Source organism: Balaenoptera acutorostrata, chromosome 6, assembly GCF_949987535.1.
Source record: "Balaenoptera acutorostrata chromosome 6, mBalAcu1.1, whole genome shotgun sequence".
In the NCBI taxonomy this organism is placed as follows: domain Eukaryota; kingdom Metazoa; phylum Chordata; class Mammalia; order Artiodactyla; family Balaenopteridae; genus Balaenoptera; species Balaenoptera acutorostrata.
In genome coordinates, this window is record NC_080069.1 from 87,250,501 (window position 1) to 87,262,846 (window position 12,346).

The window sequence follows — 12,346 nt, forward strand, 5'->3', positions numbered from 1 at the left end:
ATAGCTGCTAAATTCTGAGGCTAAGATATGAATTCATGTACTGCTGAATCCAGAGGTTGCATGCTTAATCCCTGCACAGCACCACTTTTCAATAGACCCTCCTCCATTGTTTAAATTCCAGGTCTCATGTGCTTTATTTGGTTCATCTGCAGAAATGGAACAGAGAAAGCTAGAATGGGCTGTTCATTTCTGAAGTTGCCTTAGCAGCCATGTGGAATCAGTATGTCCTGCAGGAGGGTATCTCTCAATCTATAGATCTTAGAGGGGAGGGGCTAGTCCACTAGCAGACTTGGACACAACAGACTTTGAGAATGGGAGTAGAGTATAACCCATCTCAGGTCTCATCAATGCACCTCAGTTTCTACACATGAGAGAGAAATCATTAACAGCCAGTCCATTTAACTAGATAAGGGATAGGTAGAGATTGGAGACCGAAAAAGCATGCTTGTTATATTATCCTTCTCAGCTTCGCCTGGGTCTAGATCAGCTATCCCTGGATAGTTTTTGATTAGTTCTAGAAAACAGTCAACAACACAACATTGTAAATCAACTATACTCCAATAAAAAAATGAATATAAAAAAGAGTACCTATAAATTGTGGGTTTTTTTTTTTTTTAAGTGTCACTGAACTGTTGGCAACTTGGATGAACTTGGAAAGTTTTTTGTTTTGTTTTGTTTTGTTTATTGGGGTATGTTGTGTTACTTTCTACTGTACAGCGAAATGAAGTCGAGTTCCCTGTGCTATACAGCACATTGTTATTAGTTATCTATTTTATACATATTAGTGTATATATGTCAATCCCAATCTCCCAATTCATCCCATCCCCCAACTTTCCCCCCTTGGTGTCCATACATTTGTTCTCCACATCTGTGTCTCTGTTTCTGCCTTGCAAACTGGTTAATCTGTACCATTTCTCTAGATTCCAAATATATGCGTTAATATACGATATTTGTTTTTCTCTTTCTGACTTAGTTCACTCTGAATAACAGACTCCAGGTCCATCCACATCTCTAAAAATGACCCAGTTTTGTTCCTTTTTATGTCACATCTTCTTTATCCATTCACCTGTTGATGGACATTTAGGTTGCTTCCATGACCTGGCTATTGTAAATAGTGCTACAGTGAATATTGGGTTGCATGTGTCTTTTTGAATCATGGTTTTCTCTGGGTACATGCCCAGGAATGGGATGGCTGGGTCATATAGTAATTCTACTTTTAGTTTTTTAAGGAACCTCCATACTGTTCTCCATAGTGGTTGTATCAATTTACATTCCCACCAACAGTGCAAGAGGGTTCCCATTTCTCCACACCCTCTCCAACATTTATTATTTGTAGATTTTCGGATGATGTGCATTCAAAAAAAAAAAACCAAGTAAATGGGAGATTGAGTTATTTAATGAGATTTTAAAATTACGGGGTTTTATATTAACATTCAACCTATATGGTATTGAATTCCTTGCCAAAAAATAGCAGGTAATCATTTTACTTTTGTTTATGGAGTTCTTGCTCCAAGATCACTGCCCTGCATATATCACCAGAGAAACCTTTCTAAAGAATGTTAGCTCTCATTTGCTTAAAAGCCTTTCATGCCTTCTGATTTTTTTTATTTAAAATGAGCATTTTATTATATGTAAATTATCCTTTAAATTTATTTATTCATATTTTAATTTTTTTGAACATCTTTATTGGAGTATAATTGCTTTACAATATTGTGTTAGTTTCTGCTGTATAACAAGTGAATCAGCTATACATACAGATATATCCCCATATCCCCTTCCTCTTGTGTCCCCCTCCCACCCTCCCAATCCCACCCCTCTAGGTGGTCACAAAGCACGGAGCTGATCATCCTGTGCTATGCGGCTGCTTCCCACTAGCTATCTATTTTACATTTGGTAGTGTATATATGTCCATGCCACTCTCTCACTTCATCCCAGCTTACCCTTCCCCCTTCCCCTTGTCTTTCTGGTGGGCAGGACCACATCTGGTGGTGTGTTTTGGGGTGTCTGTGAACTTATGATTTTAGGCAGCCTCTCTGCCAGTGGGTGGGGTTGTGTTCCTCTCTTGCTAGTTGTTTGTCAAGGGGTGTCCAGTCCTGGACCTTGCTGGTCGTTGAGTGGAGCTGGGTCTTAGCATTGAGATGGAGATCTCTGGGAGAGTTCTCGCTGATTAATATTACATGGGGCTGGGAGTTCTCTGGTGGTCCAATGTCCTGAACTCGGCTGTCCCACCTCAGAGGCTCAGGCCTGACACCTGGCCGGAGCACCAATACCCTGTCAGCCACACAGCCAGCCAGGTACGTGGGGAGTTTCTTGCCTTTTGGGAAGTCTGAGGTCTTCTGCCAGCGTTCAGTAGGTGTTCTGTAGGAGTTGTTCCATATGTAGATGTATTTTTTATGTATTTGTGGGAGGAAGGTGATCTCCACGTCTTTTTCCTCCGCCTTCTTGAAGCTCCTCCTCCATGCCTTCTGATTTTAGATAAAACTCTTTGCCAAGGCTTACAAAGCCTTCCTCTCACCAGTCCTATACACAACTCCATACTGTGTATCATGTATTACTACTTGCAAATTCCAAAACATGACTTACTCTCTCAACCCTTACGGCCTGCCTTCCATACTGATCCTTCTGCCCCCAAAGTGGTCCCTCAATTGTTTACCTGGTCAGTTCCATTCAACTCAACCTAAAATGTGAATTTGCATCTCCTTTCTCTGGGTCACTTCTCCAAATCATCTTACCCAGACTGAATGAAAAGTATGGGCTAGTGTTCTCACCATTGACTACAGCACAGCAGGTGGTCAAGAGCTCAATTCTGCAGTCACACAGCAGGGTTTAAGCTGTCCTTTAGCCACTTAATAGCTGAGTCCACTTAAAGTATTTGTTGACCTCCCTGTACCTCAGTTTCCTCATCTATAAGGTGGATATTAATAGTACCACACTCAAAGATTACTATAAAGATTAAGTGGAACAATATAAGTAAACATCTTAGCACAGCACCCAAATCATTGTAAGTTCTCCATAGATGTTAACTAATAATCACCAATTAGTAACATTCCAGTGTTTTGGCATATTTATTGTCATACCTCTCACTAAACTGTGAGCAAGTTGAGGTCAGGAACCAATCTTTTGTTTCTGTGTTCCCTTGTGCTTTACACATAGTAGGTGCTTCATAAATGTCTGTTAAATGAGTGAAAATTAAAGATCATAAAGCTGATCGATGAATGAACAAGATGCTCATGCTTAAATATACCAATTATTTAATTATTGTGTTAAATATGTCTAGGGTTCTTTAAAATTCTCCAAAGGAGGGTTCACCTGTTTCAAGTTTGACTTGTTACACTGAGCAGAGATCATATCCATAACATGGAAGTATGAGAAAGTGGCCTCTTTATTAAAACAGTATAAATTCATCTGAAGCTGAAGAGAACAGCTTCAGGATTAGAGCTTCTAGGTAAAAAGAAATCACTGTAAACCTGGTCCTCAATTCTTTTACCCTCTTTTCTGCTCCATGTGAGATTGTTTATGCTGTCACCAACCAGCATGTAAGGCCTCCAAAAAAATTCTACTCCCTCTTGTAAACCCTACCTCAGATATGGACTGAAATCTCCTTCTTGGCACACTCTCACAATAGCTGTCCAAAACTACAAAGAACATAAAAATAACCAAGTTTCTCAAGTACAGGTTTATGATGGCAAGACTAAGAAGTCCTAATGTCCTGGTACCCTTTCACCACCCTATAGAAGCTATGGTCAATTGGTTCGTTTGTTCAATATCTGCTCTAATTTCCATCTACACTGCAGAAGTTAGAAAGATACAAATGAAATTTCCCAAATGCTTTTGCAGCTGGGTTGCAAATGGGAAATAGGTTCTCCAGTCACTAGCACTGAATTTAGTGGGGAGAAGGTGGAGAAACAGAGAATGGTTTGGGCAGTGTCGATTTTGCCAGCAAGGCTAAAGCTCTCTCAGGCACATGTGGCCCTCCTCAGCCCTAGACCACAGCTGGAGTACTGTGGCCCTAGAGCCAGCACTGGGGCCCGTGGCGATCTAGGTCCCTGGCTGTCTTATGGCAGCAAAGGCGGCTACTATTTGGGTGTGTTATTTCTACAAAATTGTGTTGAAAATCATTACTGGGAGGCCCAGTCTGGAGCCCACTCCCTCTAGCCCAACCACAATTTTGTAAACACCTAAGTCCTGGTATTAAATTCTTTTCTGCTTAAAATAGCTAGAATAATACTGATACAATCCCCTTGGGATCCTTTTCTTGCAGCTTTGTTGTTGCTGTGGTCATTTTATTCTCTAACCAACATCTTCTCTTCTCCTGGCTCCCCATCCTTCTTCCTCCAACCCTGCCCATCCTGTACCAGAAACTGATTTAATAATGTTGCCTTTCTCAATATGGGAGTTAGTGTCCAGGGTCATACCTCTTGCTTCTCAGTTCCCTCAAGGTTATAAACCACCCCACTCAGTTTGCTTTCCAGCCCAAAGATTCCGTTTCTCATTAGGAAGGACACTGTTCTTTATGAATGATTTACAGACACTCACTGAGCCCCAGTGAATAACTTACCCCAGTGAGGGCTTCTGCATCTACTCACTTTGGGAAAAACATCCCCCTTTTTCCCAGTGTCAGATAGTTCCACCAACTACAAATCCCTCAAAGAAGAATACCCCAAGAACACAAACCTGAAGAATTTCCCAAGAACACAAACTCAGTAACAAATAGATAATGAGAATTAGCACACATAAAACTGCAGGATGGACATAGGAATAGAGCCTCAGCTTTCACAGTTTACAATGTGTTTACTCATAAACACTAAAAACAGGGCCTTTTGCTTCCTCCTTACGTTCCACTCCTCTCACTCCCTTCTTAAAAGATGAGGTTCACCCTCTTATGCTGAAATCACATTTTGATCTTATTAAACAGTTACACAACCAGGTTGTGAGCACGTTGACATCAAGAACTGCCTTACCCATCTTTCCATCCTCAGCACCTAGCACTGGGCCTGGCCCAAGTTACCATGTGCATTCTAGCAACAATTCTGTGACACCAACTGGATGTCTTACAACTCAATTATATTCTTGTTTAATTGAAATATAGTGGATACAACTCAATTATATTCTAACACTAACTACCAGAGTTATTACAGACCTCACAGGTTAAGGGCTCAGTCCCATAAGACTGTCCCCACTTCAGAGGCCAGCCACAAGTCTTTGGTGTCCCCAAACTACTTGCACTTCTTCCCAGATGGCTACAAATCTGAGGGTTGTTACAATACCCTTTAAGTTTCATAATTCACTAGAATGACTTACAGAACTCACTGAAAGCACTACACTTACAACTACCATTTTATTATAAAAGTTATAACTTAAGAACAACTAAACGGAAGAGGTGAACAGGACAAGGTCTGGGGAAGAGAGATGCAGAGCTTCCATCCCTGTGGGCTCAAGGGTGTGCCATCCTCCTGGTACATTGACTGATATGTTCATAAGCTTGGAAGCTCTCTGAGCCTCATTTTTCAGAGTTTTTATTGAGGTTTCACTAGGTGGACATGAGTGATTAAATCACTGGTCACATGTTTGAATTCAATCTTCAGTCCCCCTTCTCTCCATGGAGTTTGGGGGGGGGCGGTGCTGAAAGTTCCAACCCTGTAATAATGAGCTTGGTCTTTCTAGCATGGTCAGCCCCTCCCTGGAAACTATGTAGGGCCCCACCATGAATCACCTTGTTAGTAGAAACTCAGGTATGGTGGGAAGGGGCTTGTAAGGAATTAAAACAGACACTCCTATCAGGAAAATTCCAAGAGTTTTATATCTCTTTTATATCTCTTTATATCACACCATCTGAGACACATTTGTCAAATTGAGTTCAGTTGGCTACCTCCAGCTTCCTGTTAGTCACTTTGTAAAAATTAAATGCCAGGGTCTTCAGTTCTAGGATCAAAATTCTCCCACTGGAAGTAATGATCTTTAAGCTCTTCCTTGACTATTCATTTAAAACACAGCTTAAATAATCCCCAGTTAAAAGCCTGAATTTGTCTCTTTTAACTACAGATGATAGGAAATGATTTCCACCACCCCAGATGGGCATTTGGGTCTTTAGTATATTAACTATTAACATTTTTATATCACCTTTGAAGTTGCTATTGTGGGGATATCAGATACTTTTATGGCCCAGAGTCTAGGTGAATATACTTCCCTGCCAGCCAGAGTAAATATCAAGCGTGTTGAGTTTTATCAAGGTGTGCACTCAGTAGAATAAGACATTGCCTTGTGCATTGAAGCAGTTTTGTTTTTAACTACAAAAATGGAACAAGAGGATAGAGATGTATAGTTACTATGCTTCAGGGCTTATATTACTTTGATTAGAAGAAATAAAAGCTACAGGAAAGATTTACTTAGGCATGGAAGGAAAATATTAGCTACGTAGATTAGATAAGTAGGTAGATAGGTAGATAGGTAGGTAGATAGATTTACGTTTATATATGTAAATATAGATTTACATTTATATATACACATATATGGGCACATATAAATGCATGTATTTGAATATACAGGGAGTCAGTGAGCTTTTTTCTGCAAAGGAGTAAATAGTAAATATTTTAGGCTTTAAAGGCCACATGGTCTCTGTCACAATAACTCAACTCTGCCATTATAGTAGGAAAGCATCTATAGACATTACATAAAGGAATGGCTGTGGCTGTGTTCTAATAAAATTTTCTTCATGAACACTGAAATTTGAGTGTTATGTAATTTTCATGTCACAAAATAATATTCTTTGTTTGATTTTTTTCAACTATTTAAAAATGTAAAAACATTTTTTGCTCTCAGAGCATACAAAAAGAAGCAGTGGCCATAGGCTGCTGGCCCTTGTTGTAGACAACAAAGGTTAATCTAGTGATGATATCTCTTTTCTCAGGTTGCATGATCCGAGTGAAACTTCATCACCTTGGGACTCTAACAGGTGAGTTATCTGAATTCCACTGGACATTAAAAGAAATCCTCATAAATAATATTATCCCTCGATCTCTCTCGCCCACTCTCACACGCTGCTCCCCTCTCTCCCTCCTCTGTCTCTATCTCATTCTTGAAAGACAACATGGGTTTAATGGCACATGTGCCCCAAATACTTCCAACATTGATTGTTCATGCTATTAATATCAAGGTAACATAGCTGGTGACAGCTTCTTTCATTGATTCATAATTCATGTCCCTGTTAAACGGTATCTGATCCAATGAGTTATACATATTTCACTCTGAATATGCTAATGTTGTTAGTTGATATCAAAAGAAAAACCACAACTTATTTCTTTCTTTACTGAGGAATTAAGGGAGAAAATGCCTCTGTTGTGGGTGCGTAGGAAATCCCAAGGCCTGGAAAATACCTCTGACTCTGAAAGATCAAATCCCGTTCAAGTCGAAATCAAACTGCCTCTTAGAGATTCTGCCCAAGTCAATGGTGGTTGTCCTATGGCAACATGGTAGTATTTCTTATATACTAGCTTCATGGAGTTTCAAGAGATAGCTTTCCTTTACAAATATATTTCAGGAAGTGGTTGTATTTTTTAAAGCAATTTTAAAAACTCTGTTTAAGTGAATAGGTTCATCAATCAGAAAGCCCAAAGGAAGGTGGAGAACAAAAGGGCAAAGTTTTTTTTCATTGTTATTAAAGCAGAGAAATAATATCTGAGGCCTGAGGCTCAATTTGTGAAGAGCATGGTCCACGGGACTCCTGTTCAAGGTAGGCAGCTGCTGAGACACTTCAAAAGATCATCTTTATTGCAGAACAATTGCCTGACCCAGTTTCCTGGTCAGCAACCTGCTTTTGTAGAAACTTCAGGAACTGATGAAAAAGCTCAGCCAAGTTAGCATGTGTACTTTCATCTGGGGCTATCGGGAGGAGAAATATGGAAAGGTTTCCAGGTCCCTTGGATTTAACACTTCCAGGTGTAGTGACACAGAAGCAAAGAATAAAACAAAAGATATGAGCATGTTTTAAAAGGCAGTATCTGACTGCTTGGCAAATGTGCTTGATGTTAGGATTTGTAGAACACAGAGGTCTTTCTGTATTCATAGTCTTTTGCCTATCAAAATATTTTGATATCATAATAAAATCCTACTGTAAAGTACATTTTGACCATTGACTAAGGATTCACTGCCTTGATATAAAAAGATATTCTTCCACCCAGTCTTGTGTCTCATTACAAAGCAACAATCCTTAGTGCATAAGCATCTAAACAATATTTTATTTGGAATTCCGGCATGCATCATAAACCTAACATAAAGAGCAACAATGTATGTTTTAATGATTTCGAAAGGGAAAACACATTTCCACAAATGGCTCTAAGTTAAGTTCCATTCATTGAATGCTGGAAAATATGACATCTTTAAGCAAAGAACTCTTCAGCTTTTTATTTTAAGCATCTGTATACTTATATTTATCAGTAAAAAGAATCTTTCAAAAGAGCTATTCAGTTTTAGAATCTCCTTATCCAGTTTTTTCGTTCTTTAGGGTAATTTTGGAAAATTTCATCTTAATTCATTTTTAGCCTTACTTGTTGTATTTGTTTCCTAGGGCTGCTATAAAAAAGTACCAAAACCAAAGTGACTGAAAACAACAGCAATCTGTAGTCTCACAGTCCTAGAGGCTAGAAATCTGAAATCAAACGGTCCACAGAGCCAAACTCTCTCTGGTGGTTCTAGGGGAGAATCCTCCCTTGTGTCCTCCAGCTTCTAGTATTTTCCAGTAATCCTTGGTGTTTCTTGATTTATAGATAGATCACTGTAGTCACATGGCTGTCTTTCTCCCTGTGTTTCTTTACATGGTCTTCCCTCTGTGCACATCTGTCTCTGTGTCCAAATTTCCCCTTCTTTAAGGACACTGGTCATGTTGGATTCGGACCCATCTTAATGACCTCATTTTAACTTGATTACCTTGGTAAAGACCCTGCTCCCAAATAAAGTCACATAGTGAGATACAGAGGCTTAGGACTTCAACACATCTTTTGGGGGGGGACACAATCAACCCATGATATATTTATTGTTATGTATTTAATATAGTAATAACATTTTTGTTGTTTATATATAGAGTGTGGCTACAAAAATTCAACAGCAACAAAGAAAGTGACACTTAGCGATCCCTAAGTCATTTCCAGTTGCCTGAGGCCTTCACAGCTTGGGATGTCTGCCCACAAATGTAGCTTGGTCCAACCCATCCCAGGCAAACTGCAGGACAGTTTCTCTTTCTGGCAGGACTTTTCCTGAAGTTCCTAATAAAATATCTGGGCACTTATTCTGACCCTCTGTTAGAATTCACTTCTAGGTCCTCCAGGTCCCAACAGCCATAGTGATTCTACAAATGAGCTAGCACCAATGGAGCAGAGAAGTCCAGATTGCAATTACTCTACAACTCCTCTGATGACGCATCACTCCAGGCTGGCACTGTGGCATTGGGAGACAGTACGGCTCACAGACCTATTAAGCCTTCGGCATTTGAGTGTCTAGAAAATTTTGTTTCAAACAGATAAATGTTAGAGCCTAAAGCAGTGGCTCAATTTGAATCATCTGCTAAGATCTAAGATCTAAAAAAATCCTGGTTGCTGGTCCTCACTCCTGTGGGTGTAACCGAATCAGGTTTCTGCGCAGCCAGAGCACCAGCATTTTAAAAGCTTCCCATGCATTTCTAGTGTACAGCCAAAGGTGAGAACAGATGATATAGCTCAGCGCTCCTCAGACATTAACGTATCTAGGAATCACTAAAATGCAGATTTCAATTCCACAGGTCTGGGGTGAGGCTCGAGATTCTGCTTTTCTAACAGGCTCCCAAGGGACGGTGAAGCTCTTGATCCACTGACCACACTTTAGCAGCCAGGATCTAGAGAGCTAATTCTCAAAGGGGATGCACGATGGAGAAACCAGCAGAGCTATATAACAACTACTGCTGCCTGGGTTTTACCTCCAGTGCTTCTGATTGAATTGGTCAGGAGTGCTGACAGCATCGGGGCTTTTAAAAGCTTCGCGTGTGATTCTGAAGTGCAGCCCAGGTTGAGAACCACTGCTGCTGAGAAAAGGCAGAAACAGTCTTGTTGTTTCCACAAATCTAACAATGTGGGCAAGTGGGCTGCACTGGGCATCATCTTCAGTGGTGGCTACTGAGTCTGACTTCGGGGTTTGTGCGGCATCAAAACAAAGGCTGCCCAAGGAACCAGGTACCTGTGCATCACAGATTTTTAAGGACAGGTGATAGGGGATCAGCAGGCAGAAGTGAGAAAGCAGACATGGCCAGTTCTGGGGGATGGTGTTCAAAGAGGTTAATTAAATCTCTTTTCATGTCAGTCAGCCGAGGCATTTCTTAGTTCAGCCTGAGAGCTGAAACAAGCTTTTGTAACAGCCGTCAGAACTGTTGGAGCAGACCCTGATCCAGAGTGAGGAAGGCTAAATATCCCACTCCCCCCACCACCAGGATGGCATGGCCATATATCCAGTATTAGTTTCTGCAGGTTGTCCCAGAATCTGATGTGGGTTGGCATTTTAGCACTCTCGGTGTGTCTGGGTTTGAACAAGAAATGGCCACTCTAGTCAAGTGGTAACCTGTGTGTTATAGGTTAAATCATGTCCCCCAAAATTCATGTGTTGAAGCCTTTACCCCCAGTACCCCAAAATGTGACTGTATTGGAGAGAGGGCCTTTACAGAAGTTAAAATGAGGCTGTTAGGGGGGGCCCTAATCCAGTCTGACTGGTATCTATTTAAGGGGACATTTGGACACACTACGAAATACAAGAAATGTAATGTACGGGCACAGAAGAAAGACATATGAAAACACATTTTAAACCTCTGCTTGAGTCACATCCACTAACATCCCATTGGTCAAAGCAGTCCACAAGGTCAAGCTCAAAGTCACGGGGGAGTATATATACTCTACCCACCGCAAAGCCATGGTAACGGCATGAATGTACCATTCTATTTAAAGGGAAGTGAAGAATTAGATTAATTTTTTGATCTACCACACTAGGTTCCATCAGTGTATTTTTAGCATTCGAGTGGCCATGGAATTGGTCTTAATAAATGAACTTTAGACTAGGGTCTTACCATCAATCATATCTAGAATACTTGTCTCTGACAGCTTTCTGTGAAGCAGTCACTTCTCATTGCTGAGCCTCAGTTTCTTTCCATTAATTCGATTGGCAGTTACAACACAGCATCCACTTGTTTGTTTGTTTAATTAGCTGCACATATTTTAAAGGATTTTATGTTAAAATCCAGTTACTCCTAACAAATTGGAGAATCTGACTACAGTGAACATCAAAGCAACAATCACCAGAAGCAGAGTTGCATCTGCCCCTTTAGATGTCAGCCCTCTCCTGACGCCACGGTCCCCAGCAGGCAACTTCTCTCGTTAAGAATATGTGCTTGTCTCCTACTGGTATTTGAGTTTAGACCCCTCACTCTAGAGTATCCAGCTACAACATTCTGAGATTCTAAATTTAGAAAGGATAACTCCCAATACGAACTCATTCCCAATACTGCTCTTCATATAGTCTTTGTGTTTGTCAGTGTTTGGGGACAATTTCTAACCAGAACTTTTGCCCTGCACATAAGAATCTATTCTTCACCCTCTTTTTTTTTTAATTTTTATTTATTTATTTATTTATTTATGGCTGTGTTGGGTCTTCATTTCTGTGCGAGGGCTTTCTCTAGTTGCAGCAAGCGGGGGCCACTCCTCATCGCGGTGCGTGGGCCTCTCACTATCGCGGCCTCTCTTGTTGCGGAGCACAGGCTCCAGACGCGCAGGCTCAGTAATTGTGGCTCACGGGCCTAGTTGCTCCGCGGCATGTGGGATCTTCCCAGACCAGGGCTCGAACCCGTGTCCCCTGCATTGGCAGGCAGATTCTCAACCTCTGCGCCACCAGGGAAGCCCTATTCTTCACCCTCTTTATTCACAATCAGAAGGGAATGCCTTCTGGTCACAAATGCTCCAGGTTTCCATGTTCTCTTAAGGTTTGAAAGTGATGGGGTGCTTGAGCTAACTTGTTCTGGGGATGGTTAGGAGCTCATCCTGAAGAGAAGCACAGGGAGAGATCTTTTCAGGGCTCTTCCCTTCCCGCACAGCTTCCTCAATCCATCAGCAGCGTTGTCAAAAGAATCATCTTCAACCAGCTTCCCTACTGTTGAAAGCAGCTTGTCTTCTGGATGAGCTGCAGCAATGAGTGGGCTTTCAGGCATACTCTGCTACCCCACGTTTCATCACAGTGTGTCTCTCACAGAGGAGACCCTCGGAGAAGAGACATCGGAACTTGGAAGTAAAATCACAGACAGGAGAGTGCACCCTGTAGCAAGAAGTGAGATTTAGGGGCGAGT